At 44.0% G+C, this 15,994-nt stretch overlaps 1 long non-coding RNA gene across 1 annotated transcript; it reads left to right on the plus strand.

The window, feature by feature from the left end:
• The first annotated feature begins 6,219 nt into the window (after positions 1-6,219).
• LOC123586505 lies at positions 6,220-15,769 on the plus strand. The gene is made up of 3 exons (XR_006706845.1): positions 6,220-8,093; positions 14,338-14,401; positions 14,523-15,769. It is a non-coding gene; the product is annotated as an uncharacterized LOC123586505 (long non-coding RNA).
• The last annotated feature ends 225 nt before the right edge of the window (positions 15,770-15,994 follow it).

Raw genomic sequence — 15,994 nt, forward strand, 5'->3', positions numbered from 1 at the left:
AGATGTGGACATATTGTGTAATGACAAAATTCCCAAGGCGATCTTGATGCACATCTCTGGTCCAGGACCACTGCGTAGAGAAAAGAGATGGTTAAGTGGTAGCTCCACCACCGAAGCCACGTGCCAAGATGTACTATTTCATCACTAACAAATTTGGCCAACCATTTGCCAGGCTCTAATGCTTCTTCATCGATGACCCCACTGGGTTTTTGAATGTGCCATTTGATGTGACTTTGAAACAAGGCTGAAAAGGGATCTTGAAAGCCTGGAGGTGACTTCTCTCCCACGTCCAACTCTAGAAGACATGCAGAAAGACTTCTCCCACCCATGGAGGCTTCCTTTAGTTTGACCTTCTGCTTCCTATTGGCCACACGGTGCAAGCAGAGGTCAAGGAACTGGACAAGAATAGATTTTCCTCCTGCCATGGAAGGCAAGATGATAGCCTAAGGATGGCTTTGAGATAAGACAAAAAGCGGTGCTAACCACCAGCAATATGGAGGCTGATGATCAGAGGAGATTTAGTGAAAGACAGGAGTGCTTCTTCCAATAGACCGGGAAGCAAAGAAACCAGCAGCGATGGTTCCGTGCCAGGAAGGAGAAAGTGAAGCACAGCTGGAAACCGAAGTGAAGAAGGAGCAGTGATTAATCAGTGCTTGAAAGCCATCTGCTCTCCTTGGCTGGGGAGTCCATGCCGGCAGCACAAGCTACAGATCTTAAAGTGAGCCGGGTGCCGGACAAGGGACGGGGTTTCCTGTTCAGTGAAGGTACAAAGATTCATCGTCTGCAAGACTGGCGCTGTAAAAGGGCATGCTCATTTGGGGCAACATCGGCCGGTTCCCCCCTTCCCGACATCTGAGTGCTTATAGGTTGACTTCCTTTTGTTTTGAGTTTTTGTGTCTCAGTTTTTTGTTTTACAAGATGAAATCCTCTACGTGGACTTATACTTATGCATGGAGAAATGACCAAACATGTTTACCTTTGTTTCCTTTCCAAAACCCCAATAAAAACAATAGTAAAGAAATTGAAACTAGACATTAACCCATAGGCAAAGAGAATAGAAATGAAAGGATGAGACAAAAGCTAAAGGATTTCTATAAATTGAGGGGAAACAGAAAGCAGACGGGGTGCTATGGATTGAATTGTGTCCCCCCCCCCAAAGTGCATCTGCTAATGCATACTTCCCAGTGAGATGGCATTTGGAGATGGGGGTCTCTGGGGGGTAATTAAGGTTCAATGAGGTCATAGGAGTGTACGTTGATCAGATAGTGTCCTTATCATAAGAAGAGAAAGGGAGACCAGAGTTGTCTCTCTTCTTCTCGGTGTGCGCACATAAAGAAAAGGTCGCATGAGCACACGGGGTGATGGCAGCCACTGACAAGGCAGGAAGAAAGTTTTCACTAGAACCTGATTATACTCGTACCTTCATGGGATTTCCAGCCTCCAGAACCAGGAGAAATAAATGACTACTGTGTAAGCCACCCAGGCTATAGTATTCTGTCATGGCGGCATGAGAAGACCAATCCACGAGGGGTTGAGTTAGCCTAGAAGAGGAACATGGGTGTAGCAGGCTGATGACAGGCCGGTGTTCATGCCCGGTGAACAGGTGAGCGCTTTGAAAGGGTCAGCATTGAGGTGTTGAAGCAACAGGACTCCCTCACTCTGAAGAACCAGGTAACCACCCCTCTGCACACTCTCCAGTGAGAAAAAGGGCATTCTGTTTTGTTTCCGGGAGAAACCGAGCTGGCGATTGGGGGCCCGAAGCACAATTAAGGGCAGGGGAAGCTTGGTGCTACAGGTGGAATGATTATGGGCCTATATTGTACACGGGAAGCCCTCAGTCCTTCACCTTGGCCCTGCTCCCAGGACACAGCCGTCGGGGGGTCTATCTTTCCTCCCACCCCAGGGAGGACGCTGGAGGACTCTTCTTTGGAGAACCTGAGTGGCCCCAGGGGAGTGGTGACTGCATGATAGAAAAGGAGAGTCTAGCAACGGAAAACCATAAAACCTGCTTGCTCCCTGACACCTGTCAGAGGAGCCTACAATTCGGCAAGCTCCACCTACATGCACCCAGCTTAGAGTCACCAATTGAGCTCTTCCACGGTAAGTAGCCGTGGACAGGCAAGTGAAGGTAGAATACAGTGTCAAACACACAGAACTTGCAAACTTGATTTCTCACGTGTGTTTCCCAAACTCCGGAAGCCCGTGCTCTGGCAAAATGCAAGAGAAACTCAACAAAGACAAAGACCCGGGATCCAGGAAACAAGACTTATAACAGAATAATGGTGAAGGGGGAGTTTCCTCGGATGACAACCGTGCATGAAGCCTGGAAAGGAACTAGTCCAGATGGAGTCAAAAGATGAAGGGATGTGGAAGAGACGTGTCCATATGGGAAAAGAATATATATATATGAGTGGTCAATAACCTGATATATTTTGACATTGGGAGAAAAAAATTCCTAGATGTTTGAAAGATGTTGAAACTTTTGGGGGGAAAGAGAGATTAATACTTATACAACTAAAAGAATAAAATTAGGTAATTATCAGGCCACCCGCGTGGCTCAGTCAGTTAGGCCTCTGACTTCTGCTCAGGTCATGATCTTGGACTCTGTGAGTTCGAGCCCCATGTCGGGCTCTGTGCTGATGGCTCAGAGCCTGGAGCCTGCTTCAGATTCTGTGTCTCCTTCTCTCTCTGCCCCTCGACCTCTCATTCTCTCTCTCTCTCTCTCTCTCTTTCTCAAAAATAAATAAATATTTAAATTTTTTTTTAAAAATTAGGCAATTATTAATTACAGGAAAATATAATCATGGAATATAGATAAGTAAGCTTCCAAGAGGTGCTCAGTGATCCCCACTTCTTGGTTTTCAAATGCTCCTTGTATAATCTCCTCCCACATTCAATAGGAATAACCATGTAACAACGATGGTTTTGTGGAAATAATGGCAAATGAGTTTGAGGCTAAGTTATAAAAGGCATTGAAACTTTGAGTCTGCTCTCTGAAATCAGTTGCTCTGCAGGAAGCCAGCTTCCATGATACTCAAGCGGCCTTAGAACAAAGAGACAGCCAACAGCCAGCACAACTTGCCAGTCACTTGAGTGAGCCATCACTGAAATGGTTCCTCCAGCCAAACCTTCGGATGACTTCAGTCCCCAGTCAACACCTTGACCACAAGTTCATGAAAGACCATGAGTGGAAATTTCCAGCCAAACCTATTCCTGAATTCCTGACCCACAGAAACTGTGTAAGATAATAAATGCCTATCGCTGCTTTAAGGCACTAAGTTTTAGGATGAATTTGGCATATGAAGGTTTGGGGACCTGGAAATGGGGTGCAGCTATAACAGAAACCTCAAAACATGTGTGTAGATCTAAACTTTGGCTGAAGCCGGGAGGGTTTTCAGGGGAGTGTTAGTGAAAGCCTAAAGGACATTAAAGATATTATTAGTAGAGAAGCATGATTTGCCTTTGAGGAGGATCCCAGGGAAAACCTAAAAGAAATTGGGGGAAGTTGGAAGAAAGGCAACTCCTGTTACAGAGGAGCAGAAAGTTTAACAATGCTGTCGCCTGGGGCAACATGGAAAATGGACCTAATGAAGTGTGCGGTCCAGCTCAGGAGTGAGAGTAGAGACATTGGCTTTGTTTTGTTTTGTTTTGTTTTGTTTTAAACCAAAAAGAGGTGGCTCTTGATAGTTCAGAAAGTCCCAGCATCCCCAGATGGCTAATGATTTTAAAATTAAGAAATGGCTCCCAGGCAAAGGTCAAATCCAGGCAAAGTCAGGAAAACAAGGTATAAACATGAAGCCAATGATGTGGTTGTGAAAACAAACAAACAAATGAACAAACGAGGTGTAAAACTTCGGGAATATCTAAGGCAATGCCTCAGAGAACTGTTCAATAAAACAAGGCCTCCAAGCAACTCACGGCTTCTGTCCCTCAGTTATCTAGGCAAAATCCCAAGGTAGAAAAAGAGCTAATCCCAAAGGGATTTCTGAATGTGACTTTTGTCTAATGGCACGAATCCCCAGTAAGGTTCACAGGAGACCTATCAAGTTTTTATGAGAATTGTATGGGCAAAAATACCGCCAGCTTGAATTGAAAAGTAAAGAAACAGAACAAGTTTATAAAAAAGACTTTGGACCTTCAAACTTCTACAGTCAGAAAGCAGGCTGAGAAAACTTCTCACTTGCGAACAAAATCTACATTTCGTGAAAATGGAAGATTGACTCAGAAGCTAGAGACAAATGCTCAGGCCAAGAGCCATGGAAAATTCTTCTCAGGCTCTGAGTCTTTTTTTCTTCTTTTTTCTTTTTTTAAATTTACATCCAAGTTAGCATATAGTACAACAATGATTTCAGAAGTAGATTCCAGTAATTCATCCCCTGTGTATAACACTCAGTGTTCATCCTTACAAGTGTCCTCCTTAATGCCCCTCACCCATTTATCCCATCCCCCCACCCATAACCTCTCCAGCAACCCTCAGTTTGGTCTGTGTATTTAAGAGTCTCTTATGTTTTGTCCCCCTCCCTGTTTTTATATTATTTTTGCTTCCCTTTCCTCATGTTCATCTGTTTTGTATCTTAAATTCCACATATGAGTGAAGTCACATGGTATTTGCTTTTCTCGGACTGACTTACTTCGCTTAGCATAATACCCTCTTGTTCCATCCACATTGTTGCAAATGGCAAAATTTCATTCTTTTTGATTGCTGAGTAATACTCCATTGTACACACACACACACACACACACACACACACACATATACCATACCACATCTTCTTTATCCATTCATCCATCAATGGACATTTGGGCTCTTTCCATACTTTGGCTATTGTCGACAGTGCTGCTATAAACATGGGGGTGCATGTGTCCCTTCGAAACAGCACACCTGTATCCCTTGGATAAATACCTAGTAGTGCAATTGCTGGGTCGTAGGGTAGTCCTATTTCTAACTTTTTGAGGAAACTCCGCACTGTTTTCCAGAGTGGCTGCACCAGTTTGCATTCCCACCAGCAGTGCAAAAGAGACCCTCTTTCTCTGCATCCTCGCCAACATCTGCTGTTGCCTGGGGTGTTCATGTTAGCCATTCTGATGGGTGTGAGGTGGTATCTCGGTGTGGTGTTGATTTGAATTTCCCTGATGATGAGTGATGTCGAGCATTCTTCCAGGCGTCTGTTAACCAGGCTGTGAGTCTTCATCAAGGAACTGTCAACTGTGTGTTGCTAAATTTAAGAATTGCTATGGACGATCGATTCTTGTCTCCTCTTTCCTGTCTTGTTGACAGGAGAGTTTCTAGCCGTTATTATATACCTGTCCCACCAATGTACGTTGAGTGTGTGGGCTGCACGTAATTTGTCTCTTTAGTTCACAGCTGTTCAGATCGAGAGGAGCTGTATTTGAAGAACTATTCTCCAGGAACCAGCCCTGAGAGGATTCATCTTCCCCAGACCTGATTTCATCAATGAGATCCTGGACTTCTAACCGATGGTATCAGACTTTGGGAGACCCTGTGAGAGCAGCTAGTGAATTTTGCATGTGGGACAGACACGAGTCGTTGGGGTTGACATCTTGACTGAAATCTTGCCAGAGGCCCCAAGCCACAGACGCCCAACTAAGCCGTTCTCAAATTCGAGACTTACAGACTGTGTGAGATAGTAAATGTTAACTGTTGTTTTATTGTTAGGCTTTTATGTAATTTGTTTTTGCAGCAATCAATAACTAATACAAAATGAATCACCGTATTTGACTCAGCAGTAAAATTTATTTATATATTACATTTCATAGTAATGTTTAAAATGATAATAGGACTACATTAGCGAAAGGGGCAGGGTAAGCAGCCAGAGACATAAGAGAGCGAAATACTTACCTACCTTAACAGAGTCATAGACGCCATCTAAAATTGATACACTAAGAAGTAGCAGAAAAAGCATATTACATAGAAAATATGGAGATAAATATCAGATGACTTTACCTACAAGGGGTAAAAGGGCTTGTTTTCTAGGAGCGTCTGGGTGGCTCAGTCAGTCGAGGGTCTGACGCTTTGTGTCGGCTCAAGTCACGGTCTCACAGTGTGTGGGTTCGAACCCCGTGTTAGGCTCTGGGCTGACAGCTGTGGAGTCTGCTTGGGATTCTCTCTCTTCCTCTTCCTCTGGCCCTCCCTGGCTCTCTCTCTCTCTCTCTCTCAAAATAAATAAACATTTAAAAAGTAGGAGGGGGCTTGTTTCTAGAAAAAAAGAAACTGGAGTTGGAGGGGGTAGGACTCCCCCTCAAAGGTGGTCGTCTTAGAGATGTATGTTTTAGAAACTAACGTACATAGTAATTTAATAAAAATTAATTTTTTATTTAGGGAAAGAAAGACTCACTCTGTATCTCAGACCCTGGGAGATGTTGGTGAAGGTGTGGGCTGCAGGAAGTGATAATCATGACAAAAAGAGAAGAAGATTCACTGGAGAGCTGAGCCATACCAGCTCCCAAGCCCAGGGGAGTGAGCCTGGGAGCTCCCGGGCTGCGGGTCGTGGGGAGCACGTGTACAAAGCAGCCATCTCTTGACCATGGTCTCTCGCAGATGCATGGGCTTGCCTTTTCACTGAAGTCCTAGCCACCATCACACCATCACACCGCCCTAGCAAGAAGCACAGGAAGCTTGTTAGGAAAACCCCGCTCAGCAGGACGGTCGGGTTGGGAAACCTGTGTTCAAGCCCCCTCTGCCCCTCATGAGCCCTGAGACCCCCGCAAAGTCCCTCTCTTCCCTCTTCCATGGAACAGGCCGACTTCACGGAGTGCCTCCCTCACAGGGCCTCCTAGAGAGTGAAATCGTCAAGGGGGAAAGCGCTTTGAAACTGTCAAGTGCTGATCAACCACGGGTCCCCGTTCCCCCCCCCCCCTTTGGCAATGGGACGTCTACTGCCTCCCCACACGTTGACTGGAGAAAGAGAGAGCAGCCCTCTGGGTTATGAAGAGAAATGGCCCATTCTTCCCATGACCTAGAAAATCTTCTCCAGGGTCAGAGTTACCTGGAAAAGTTGTGGAGAGCTGGGACACTACCTCTGCCCTGGCCGAATGAGGCATGAACATCACGAGGGCTGAGAGAACTAAGAAATGAAGGTATCAGAGCCCTCGGCTGGCTTGATGTGACCATTTAAGTACCTCACCTCACCTTTCCTCACCTTTCCTACTTTCTCCAATAGTTCTGGGTGACCCACGCTTTTCGCTTTTCCTGAACTTCTGTTCTTTCTGCTACACTTCTGGGGTAGGAGGGGTGGTTATCCTCCTGTTTTGTTTTTTTTGTTTTTTTTTTTTTTTTTGGTGCAACATGAAACGATTGGAGACCAAGAGCAGACTCCACGCGTCTCATCTTCAGAAGCTCTTCACATGAAAGAATGAAACACCCCGAGCAGTGCTGACTTGTGCCGTGTGTGGGGCCCGCCGGCACGGGTGTCCGTAGGCAGGTAGGGTGGGAAGATGCTGACAGGCACAGAACCCTGAGATGTCTCTTCCTGGTGATTTCCCGCAGGGGAGGGTGGCTCTAAGGCTTTCTCGAAGGTGTTTAGTGTTGAGACGCTTTCTCCATGCCTATGGCTAACGTTGGCATCGCTGTCTCCCCGCAGGTGTCTGATGCTGCCTGCAATCAGACATACTTTTGGAGAAAAGGTGGCAGGAACCATTAGAGGTAGCTTTAACCACCTCGTTGCCAACACAGGGAGAGGACTGTGCCGAGGGAGCCCACAAATTTGCCCATTTAGTTGGGCACAAGGTGTTAGCCTTCTAGTGTGTCCCAAATTTATCCTTGAAATCTTCCTAAAGAGCAAAGCAGCGCATTTGTAGGCATGAAAAACCTGCAGTGTGGCCCTGAGAGCTGGGATTCCATCAGCAATTCTGCACCTGCTATTGAACACGGCCAGCATTTTGTTTTACGTAATGGAGGCCTTGGGGTTTGCCCGGCGGGGAGGGGGGGGGGGATTCCTTTCATTTTGCCACAGAACAGGAAGAGCTCCATGTGGAAGACTGTCAGCTGTTTTCGGGAAGGATGGAGTTCTACACATTCTCTCTCCGTGTGTGCAGTGCTCCTGAATGTTTTAGAGGTTCTCTGGAAGACTAAGGTAAGGGCAGAGTCCTGAACAATACACTTGCCTATACTATTCAATGGGAAAGGAAGAACATTAGCTAAAACAGACACCATTTCTCAGTGATTAAAACGTGGAAACCTTGGGGCGCCTGGGTGGCTCAGTCGGTTGAGCATCCGACTTTGGCTCAGGTCATGATCTCACAGCTCGTGAGTTCGAGCCCCGTGTCAGGCTCTGTGCTGACAGCTCAGAGCCTGGAGCCTGCTTCTGTTTCTGTGTCTCCCTCTCTCTCTGCCCCTAACCCACTCACATTCTGTCTCTGTCTCTCTCAAAAATAAATAAACATTAAAAAAAAAATTAAAAAAAAAGAAAAAAAAACGTAGAAACCACAACAGACTTCAGAGGTTGTTAAATTATATCAGGCGAGTATTCTTTTCTGTAGCTTTCCCCTGTGTCATAAAAGTGTCACTTACAGAAACGTTTATAATGCAGAGAAGAGTCTCGAGTCTAAAAAGAGAATGATGGTGTTTGAGATAAAAATTATATGTCTTCGTGATTCATCCATCTAATCAATCGATATTTTGAAGAGCCTTCTAGATTCTGGGATACAGAGGTGGTTAAAACCATGTGAAAAGGTACAATCTCTGCTCTCTGGCTTAACAGGAGAGAAACATGGAGAGGAAGACGCAAAGCCAGGGAGAGACAGAGAGGTTCGGGCTGCCAAAGATCAGAGACAGAGTAGACATCTTTCAGCACCGCACACAGAGCTGGCAGAGAGGTGACGTAGGGTAAGCCACGGATTGCTTGCTGTGGGATACTGGTCAACTCACTCGATCCTTTTAGGCTTATGTTTTCCCATCTGCTGCAAGCTATGTTTTTCAGTGGAGCAGAAGAATTATATAATTGTATAGATTGCCTCAACTTCTAAACACATGGAAGTTTCATATGCAAGTAAGGGGATTTGTTCTTTCAACAAATATGAATAGTGGTCAAGGCTATGTTGCTGTATACGTTGTGTACAATTGCAAGAAAAAAGCACATACGGTCTCTAATCTTACAGGGCTCACATTATCATGAGAGTGCTTAAACATGGGCTAGATCACCTAGTAAGATATGTAGTGGCATCTAATAATACAGAATTCATGTCCAAGGGAGACCCCAGAGTCTGACCTGCCTCCTAATTCCAGGTCCACCACTTACAAGCTTTAAGACTTGGAGCATTTACTTCTCTAAGCCATATGTTTCTTATCCGTAAGCCTGGACCTAATAATACTGACTTTGTATGGCTGGTCTGAGAATTAAATGAGATAATGCATGTGAAGTGCTTTTCGCAGTGATTGGAACAGAGTAAGCACTCAGTAAATGGTAGCTTTCATAATGACCTTTAAAAATCCTTCCAATTCTGAAATTTCTACAGCTGGCCTATTTTAGTCTCTGAGGGTAAGTAGAAATACCATACAAAGAGAAGAGACAACAGCACAGAGCCACCTGGGCCCTGAAGAGGCCCTGTTTAGTACATGTGTCTGGTGTGGACTTGAAAATTTTTGTTCACTTCTTTCAAATCTTGTTCAGGAACCATGAGATACATAAATGCTTGAAATTCACATGTCTACATGTTGCTGGCTCATTTTCTTCTTGGTTGATTAGAGCAAGGGTATGAATCAACAAGTAATGAGATTTGTTTGTTGTAACTGCTTTTGTCCTATCCATCCCTGAGCAAATATACATTTGGACCTCATCATTTCCTATTCTATGAACTCTGACAGTCCAACATTTCATTGGCTCATCTCCAAAGAGACCAGTTTTATTTTCTAATATATTAATTTGCTTGAAAACTGAATTTGGGTGATTCATCGTAACTAACATGTTTTAGCTGAAATAAGAACCTTCACAAAAAACCTAGAAAACACAGAGGCAGGATATATCAATGACCAACACTTTGGGTGTGACTTCACCTAGAACAAGAAATCCTAAGTTGCTATTATAAGTGTATACTATTTTCCTTTAAATTATGAAATAAATTTTTCCATGGATTTACCCAAAAAGATTTTCTTAAGCATAATCTGCTCAGACTAGAGGGATTTTTTTTTTAAGATTAACTTTTAAGGCACTCTTGAGATTTGCATAAATCTTTCTTAATGACAAATTTCTGTTCAGCTATTCTGCTTCTCTCTATAATATTTGGAACCATTTCCCTCATCTATATCTTTTGTCTTTCCAAAGGCATTTTTACGGAGGGTTAGGTAATGAAATCACAAAGAACTTATTCCATTGCAATTTTCCTGAAACATTTGCCATTCTCGGAACAGATTGTTTTATAAGCATATTTTACCCACTCACATAAAACAGCAAGACAGATTTTCTTCCAAAAGAAAATAGGTTGCATGCTTCTTTAACTTTTGCCTTTCAATTAGAATAGGCAAGAGCACGCTTCCCAAATGCTAGACAAATAGCCCAGTGTGCCGCTTATATGTCATTTCGATTGGTTTATGGTGACTAACAGATGGACTTACATTGATGTGTATATCCATCCGATATGCACTGAAACCTACCTGTGCTGGGCTCTGGGCTAGTGCTAGAGAGCCACAGAAGGTTAGGAAGACACTGTCTCTGTCCCCAAGGGCTCACAGCTAGTCAGAGAGACAGAGGAGGCTTCAAAAGAAGGGATGCCGCTTGAGCTGAGCCTTGGAGGAAGAATAGAAGTTTGCCAGGTAGAGGAGAGATGAACTGATATTCCAAGCAGCAGAACAGCATTTTCAAAGGTCCAGAAGCACCAACTTGCACAATAGGTTCAGGAAGTGATGACGTCAGTACACATAACCAGAGGACAGTTGTCGGTCCTTAAACAAAGGTGTTCAGTGGGTGGATTAGCGTGGATCGCTAATGCACATTTTGGCCCATTTCCTAATCATACTTCATAGGCCACTGGAGCTCAGGTTTCCTCGTCCTTCAGCACCAGATGGCCAGCTCCTGTCACCATCCACTAGACCCTTGGGGGTCACCTTCTTCCAAAAGCCTCCCGTGCTCATAAAGATGGTGGTGACTTAGCCACTCTGTAGGCAAGGTGTGCGGGATAACTTGAGGGTGAAGGACATTCTGAAATCATTTCTGCCCTCTCCTCAGTGACCTTCAGCAATTGACTTAGCCTCTTTTGCCTCAATTTCTTCATGCATAAAATGAAGATTAAAAGGGACTAACCTCATAAAATCATCGCAAAGACTAAGCATCATGAAATACCTAATGATTTAAATTTTTTTAATGTTTATTTATTTTTGAGAGAGAGACAGAGTGAGAGTAGGGTAGGAGCAGAAGGAGAGGGAGACACAGAATCGGAAGCAGACTCCAGGCCCTGAGCTGTCAGCACAGAGCCCGATGCAGGGCTTGAACCCACAAACTGTGAGATCATGACCTGAACTGAAGTCGAACACTTAACCAACTGAGCCACCCAGGCGCCCCAAAGTATGTAATGATTTAGATAAGTGATTGGCCCATAGTAAGCACTCAGTGAGTTTTACTTATTGTTTATTCATATAACATCCTTCCCCCAACAAATGCTGCATTAGTCTGCACAAATAAAATCCTAATAACAGTTCCCCTATTCGCTTCGTTTTCTGTAAGGAAGGTCAAAAGCTTGTTGCTTCTGCTGCTTTCAGCCTGATGAGGAACCTCCACATTCTGGAAGTTAAAGTGCTTCCCGTTTCTCCACTTCCTCCTACCATTACCTTTATCATGTCTGACATTTGCTAAAAACAACCTAATTCCCTTTCTTCATCTAATCATAGGATGTAAATAAAACTCATGTAATAATGCCACCTGAGTCTCTCTTCCTTGACCTCTTCCCAGAGGTTTTCCATGAGCTTCCCCTGGGGCTGTGGCAACCCCAGTAGGTAAATATTTCTGGATCCGCAGGGCCACACTGCATGTCTCTCCCCATAAGCTGGTTTTCTTTGAAAAAGGCATATTTATCCCTCCCCCGACTAAAATCCTGAGTTCCATCCCATAGGTTAAAGCAATCAACTCCTGAGATTGTATTTTTATGTTATGTCCATTGCATCCCAAGGCTCTGCATGTTGGCATGTAGATGTCAAATGCTCCTCGTACTGTTTCTGGTTCTCCCTCTCCCCTCCTTCAGTGTTGTTCCATGTGAGTTCCCTGACAAAGCCCCTTATTCCTCCGTACTTGGGAACTTGATCTCTCCCTCCTTTATACTCAGTGTAAAGTTTCCTAAACTGGCGATTCTCCAGGCAAGTAGACTCTTCCCTTTCCTGGTGAAATACAACTCACGCCTACCCGAAGAGTCATTACCATATCTTAAACAGTGCTTCATGAATCAAACTTGAAATCTCACAGCCTTTGCAAAGCCAATCTTCATCTCATTTCTGAAGTCTCTAAAGAAAGCTGCCACCTGTATCTCCAAGTCTTCTACTGTAACATTATTATAGTGATAATAATGCCAACAGATAATGCTTCTTGGCCCCTAATATATGTCAACGGAGATACTTCACAAACATCAGTTCATGTAACGTTCATAAGAGTCCTGTGAGATAGGCACTATTAATTTTCTCATTTTACAAATAAAGGAAATGAGGGTCACCTGGTGGCTCAGTCGGTTAAGTATTCTACTTCAGCTCAGGTCATAATCTTGTGGGTCGTGAGTTGGAGCCCCACATCGGCCTCTGTGGTGTCAGCGCAGAGCCTGCCTCGGATCCTCTGTCCCCTCTCGCTGCACCCCCACGTGCATGAGTACTTGTTTCTTTCAAAAATAAATAAACATTTTTTTAAAAAAAAAAAAAGGAAACGATGCTTGGAGGTAAAGTAATTTGGCAAAGTTCACACCAGTAGGAAGTGTCAGAACAAGGATTCAAATGTAAAACTTTCTCCATACCAGACCCATACTGATGATCATTAGATTCTACAGTCTTGCCTAAAGATACTTTAGAATACAAGGTTTTCTGACTCTCATGTGGGATACATTAAATAATTACCCCGAATTTCCCACCTCTTCCTATATCCACACCCTTGTCATGGCCTCTCAATGCTTCAGCATGTTCTCTCTGCCCTTGACTTTTGGCTTGACCATGTGACTAGCTTTGGCCAATACAATGTGGATAGAAATGACAGGCTTGGTCCTTGTAGTAGTCTCCTGGGGCTGCCATAACAAATCACTACAAACTTGTAGCTCACAGCCACAGAAATTTATTCTCTCACCGTTCTAGAGACCAGAAGTCCCAAATCAGGGTGTGCACAGGATAGTTCCTTCTTGCCAACTCAAAGGGACAATGTGTTCTGTGTCTTTCCCCTAGCTTTGGGCAGTTGCCAGCATCCTTGGACTTTGGTTGTATCAGCAAAACTCCAGTCTCTGTCTCCATGATCATATGGTCTTCTCCCTACGTGTCTGTGTCCAAATTTCTCTTTTCTTAAGGACACCAGTCATTGGACTAGGATCTACCTCAATCCAGTATAACCTCATCTTAATTTGATTACATCTGCAAAGACCTGATGTCCAAAATAAGGTCACATTCATATAGATAAGAGAGGGGGAGCATCAGGATTTCAACTGTCTTTGGGGGGCACATAATTCAACCCACAAGAGGCCTTAGAAAGCATTTGGTTTTCCTGCTTGGCTCCATCACCAGGGAACGACCTCTCCCAGATCGCTGCTGCCCTTCGTCCCAGGCCCAAGAATGAACAGCTGTGGAGCTGCCCCAGCCCAGCCAGATGGGCCCTCAGCCTGATCTTGGCCAGTGGGCCAAGTCCAGCCTATGGGAGCCACCCCCACCTGACCCATAGACCATGAGAAAACATGATTGTTGCAATCCATGGTGTTTTGAGGTGGTTTATTATGCATCGTTTTTGCAGTAAAACTTAATCATGCGATTGATTTCCTACCCATTAGAAATACCTAATTAAAAGCTACAATTGGGAAAACCCAATCTCAAGAACAGAAAAAAACCATACTATTCCTAGATATATTACCCCTCAGCAGGTATTGGCCCTGTGAACTTAAACTGTCTGTTATTTATGGAAAACAGACTATTTTCTAATTTAAAAAAATTATTTGGACCCCACTGGAGCTCCATTGAAGAAACAAGGTGAGCCTGTCCATAGATAGTAAGGAGGACTGAGGAGGACAGGAAAAGAGCTAAAGATGTAAAACAAAATAGCCCTGCCCTGCCCTTCCTTGAGATCTGTTGGATGAGTGTGAATGCTTCTGTGGGTGAATGGGATGAACTGTAGCCTGTTATAATGATGTCTAGATATTTGTTTCTTGTTCCGCAAGGGCGCTTCTAGAAAAAAACAGCAGCTGCAGAGGAGCCTAGACACTTTACCAGGAAGAAAAGCAAGTATGGAGGCTCCTAGAAGCCAGGCATATGGCCAGGCTCTTCATTTCGTTGGGTCGTGGGAGTTCAAGCTACATGTTATGCTCTGACTTCCACATCTCATTCAGCCCCTTCCTCTTGTCAGACATTTCCCAGTCCCGACTACACTCAAGCTTCGCCCAGGAAGATTTTTCACACTGATAATTAGAATCAATATATTTATGGGGCTCTATTTTTGCGTGGACCATCCGGTCGGAGGCCAGTATTCCTTTTGAAGTCTGGAGAATTGGAACCTTGGAGGAACTGAACAGTTCCCAGAGAACAGAGCCTCAGGGAATAAAACTTTAGACAGGCCTTAAGATCATTAGCGCTCGTTTTCCTTCACGCACAGATATCTCTCTGGAAAACATTTGGTGGCCAAAGTCATTAATGATCACATCTAAAACCCTAATTAATCCAAATGGGAATCCAATTCTTGACAAGCTGATTTCATCTCCATTAGATTTTTGGTTTGCAGAAACTGGGACCACTTTGCCCCATAACAAAAAGCAGTCACACTCCACCCAGTTGAAGTCTGAGTCACTCGAGCTTCAAGTTCCCGGGTGATTTTGCGTGAGTCATTGTTCCACATGAGGATTTCTAATTCAGTCAACAAAAAGCACTCAAGTATTCATCTTTTGCTACCAATTACTCAGTTTCGAAATGACATGTACCCACAGTATTCACTGGATCCATACCTCTACAAAACGCACCTTAGAACAATTTGTTCTCTTAAATGAGTAGCTAGAAAAGTTCCATTATGCCAAGCACAATGTAATTGTTGCCCTGGCAGACAGCTGCCCAGGAAAGGCACTCTGGACTGTCGTTTGATACTTGAGAGCCGGCTCCTGTAGGAGGACAGGTGCATTTAGAACACCATTGAGGGATGGATGGAAACAAAGAAGGGCATCGAGTGAACTCTATGATTTGAGACCATTAATTAAAGCTCTCTAAACTTCCGTTTCTTCATCTGTAAAGTGAAGATGATAGTGTTGCCTGCCCATCTTTCAGGACGATTATGAAAATTCGTTCAAGTTAATAAATGTGTAAGCAGTATGTACTAAGCCCAACGCTGTAACAGTTATCTCTGCAAATATGAAGGTACACTAGTGTTACTTCTTGATTCAATGGTCATTTAGTGGAAAAATAAAATAACTTAGATTACTTGTTAAAATCCTTACAAATGTAAAACAGAGGTAGTAGTAATGGGAGTAAACTCAGAGAGTCAACATTGGGAGGGAACAGAAAGATTCTGCAGCCTAATCCTTTCATTTTTAAAAAATTTTTCTAATGTTTATTTATTTTTGAGAGAGGTAAATGAAAGTGCGAGCAGGGGAGAGGCAGAGAGAGAGAGGGAGACACAGAATCCGAAACAGGCTCCAGGCTCTGAGCTGTCAGCACAGAGCCCAACATGGGGCTCGAAATCACAAAATGTAAGATCATGACCTGAGCCGAAGTCAGATGCTTAACCGACTGAGCCGCCCAGGCACCCCATAACCCTCTCATTTTTAATTAACTGAATGCCACAGAGATGAGCAACTTTTGCCAGGATGTATGTACAACTAGTAGAACTAAATA

The sequence above is a fragment of the Leopardus geoffroyi genome, chromosome B1 (genome assembly GCF_018350155.1).
Source record: "Leopardus geoffroyi isolate Oge1 chromosome B1, O.geoffroyi_Oge1_pat1.0, whole genome shotgun sequence".
Classification (NCBI taxonomy): Eukaryota; Metazoa; Chordata; class Mammalia; order Carnivora; family Felidae; genus Leopardus; species Leopardus geoffroyi.